We start from the raw sequence: 2,972 nt of genomic DNA on the forward strand, positions 1-2,972 counted from the left end.
GATGAGATGGCTGGATGGCATCACTGACTCGAAGGACGTGAGTCTCAGTGAACTCCGGGAGTTGGTGATAGACAGGGAGACCTGGCGTGCTGCGATTCATGGGGTCCCAAAGAGTTGGACATGACTGAGCGACTGATCTAATCTGATCTGATCTGTGCCCTCATAAGCATCCAGTCCATCACCCTGTCCTCATTTCCATGGATCCAGGACCCGCTGAGAGACTTTTCCCTAAGATCAATAACAAGACTAAGGATGCCCACCCTCACCATTTCTATTAACACAGTTTTAAAAGACCTAGCATAGCAATCAGCCTATGGAATAAATGGAATCCTTATGGGAGGGGAAGAAGTAAAACTGTCACTACTTGCAGATGACAAAATGCTGTATATAGACATCCCTGAAGACTCCACCAGGAATCTATGAGAGCTAATCAATGACTTCAGGAAATTTTCAGGATACCTAATTATTTCTACATATAATTTTTAAACTCTCAGAGAAAGCAAGAAAACAACCTGCCAGGACTGACTGAGGAAGAAAGGGAAATCTGAACAGACCCATCACTAATAGATTAAATTTGTAATAAAGATAACAAAAAAAAGTTCATGACTGGACTGTTTTAGAGAAGAATTCTAACTAACATATACAGAAGATATAATATCCTCATTTTTAATAGTTTACTTATTTATTCATTTTTGTTTATGCTGGGTCTTCGTTGCTGATTGGGGCTTTCTCTAGATGAAGTGCAAAGTAATTGCAGTTTTTCATCGTTGAACTTTGGGATTTGATATTGGAATGCATTCTGAAACGTGGTTATGTTATACATCATTTTGATGTGCATTTCACACTTAATTTTTTTTTTGCTAATGACATCACTTGCTGTTTATTTTAGACTATGGAAATGATGTTAGACAAAAAGCAAATTTGAGAAACATTTTTATTGGAGTTCAACATGGGTCTTAAAGCAGCGAAGACAACAGACAACATCAACAACAATTTGGCCCAGAAACTGCTAATGAACATACAGTGCAGTGGCGGTTCAAGAAGTTTTGCAAAGGAGACAGGTCTTGAGGGAGCATCAGCACTAAAAGAGAACTTTTTAAAGAGCCATTTCATGGCCCCACCTCCAACCTGCTGACTAACTTCTTAGAGGAAAGAACTAATCCCAAAGGGCTTTGTAGTCTCCCTGGTGGCTCAGATGGTAAAGAATCCGCCTGCAATGTGGGAGACATGGGTTTGATCCCTGGGGTGGGAAGATCCCCTGGACTAGGGCATGGCAACCCACTCCAGTATTTTTGCCTAGAGAATCCCCGTGGACAGAGGAGCCTCACAGGCTATAGCCCAGGAGGTCTCGAAGAGTTGGACACGACTGAGGGAGACTTTGTAAAGCCTCAAGGGTGGGGGGGGGGTGTCGGAGTAACATTTGGCTAAGTGGTTCCTATTGGTTTCTCATTAGGATCGCATGACCAATATTAATAAGTAATATCACATGTGGCCTCCTTACAGAGTCCATCAGTTGGTCCTGTGGGAGCATCAGTGTTCTTTAGATGAAGTGCTCCAGATGATTCTGAGGTGTGGCCGGCATTAAATCCTTGAGCTCCTGAGGGAGTTTAGACCATTTAGTCCAAGGAAAGGCAGTAGGTTCTATTTCAACATGGGTTTGAAGGGCATGTCAGGCAGCCCTTACCCTGGGGGAGCAGAACTTGGGGACCTCTATAGGAGAGGAGAGATGTAAACAAAGAACAACTCACAGAGGGGAATTCACATAGGAGCTGATTGTTCCTGAATCTTTTTTGAGACCAAGGACAAGAAAGGTTGGTCTTCTCAGATTTTTAAGGTCCTTCTGCCTGTGAGGGTGTTGGGAGTAGGCAAAGGAGCTGGCTGATGCCTTTGAAGGTATATTCTCATGATGCTGATGTGATTCCTCCATGTAACCTTGGTGAGAAAACTACCCAGGGCAGGAGGAAGAGGGAGGAGCAAATGGCAGCTTCTCAGGTAAATGATCTGATCCGGGTCAGAGACTGTGTCTGCTTTTCCTCCTGAAATGCCCTGAATTGAAAACATACAAATATTTAATTCTCTACTTATGATATTCTTGCCTAGCAAGGTTATTTTCAGCTACTTACGTTATTATTATTATTTTTTTATTCTTATGAGTCACAATCAGCTCTCTTCTCTTTCCCTGAGTTTCTTTACTATTGTCTGCATTCAGACTTCCTGTAGTGCATGAAGCATTCTCACCATGAATTAATAACTTTCAGTTATTGAAAAGATTTCCTTTGTGAGAGATCAACACGGGAAGGCATTGATATGCAGGATTCCCATCAGGTTGGATGTGGGTGTTGGGATCTTAGTGAATACAGTGAAAGTGGAGGAGTTAACCTTAAATCTGGACACAAGATCAGCTTTTAGAATAGGATTAAGGAAGAAAAGGCACATATTAACAGAATGGCCTTAGTGGTCCAGAATTCCTTTAAAAATCTGAGAAAAAACCAGTCTATTCACTACACTGGTTAAAAAAAAAAAGTCTTACTACTTAAATGCACTATTAGGGACACAGAATATGGGAGGTATGTATGGACTGAAATTTGCAGGAAATTGATTTTTTTTTTCAAGATTCAGATTTCCTCATTTTCCCCCAAGACATCCATCCAGTGAGTCATCCTTAGTGTTTCAGTCACCAGACACTGATTTATCCAGTTATACTTTGATGCCAGATTCACATGCTATGAAGTTCCTAATTTGCCCTTTGTCTTTTTATTTATTTATTTATTTATTGCTGTGCTGGCTCTTTGTTGCTGCTAGCGCTTTCCTCTAATTGTGGGGTGGGGGGAGGAGGCAGTTGGTGGGGGGTACTCTAGTTGTGGTGCATGGGCTTGGAGAAGGAAATGGCAACCCACTCCAGTGTTCTTGCCTGGAGAATCGCAGGGATGGGGGAGCCTGGTGGGCTGCTGTCTATGGGGTCGCACAGAGTC

The 2,972-nt window shown here is 42.2% G+C and overlaps 1 protein-coding gene across 1 annotated transcript in view; it reads left to right on the forward strand.

Moving 5' to 3' along the window:
* Window positions 1–2,972, forward strand: part of ZNF331 (zinc finger protein 331) — a gene marked incomplete at its 5' end in the record, with an annotated part of 19,168 nt that overhangs the window by 12,587 nt on the left and 3,609 nt on the right. The gene's annotated exons all lie outside the window — the stretch shown is intronic.

This window comes from Bison bison, unplaced genomic scaffold (assembly GCF_000754665.1).
Source record: "Bison bison bison isolate TAMUID 2011002044 unplaced genomic scaffold, Bison_UMD1.0 scf7180017845632, whole genome shotgun sequence".
Lineage (NCBI taxonomy): Eukaryota > Metazoa > Chordata > Mammalia > Artiodactyla > Bovidae > Bison > Bison bison.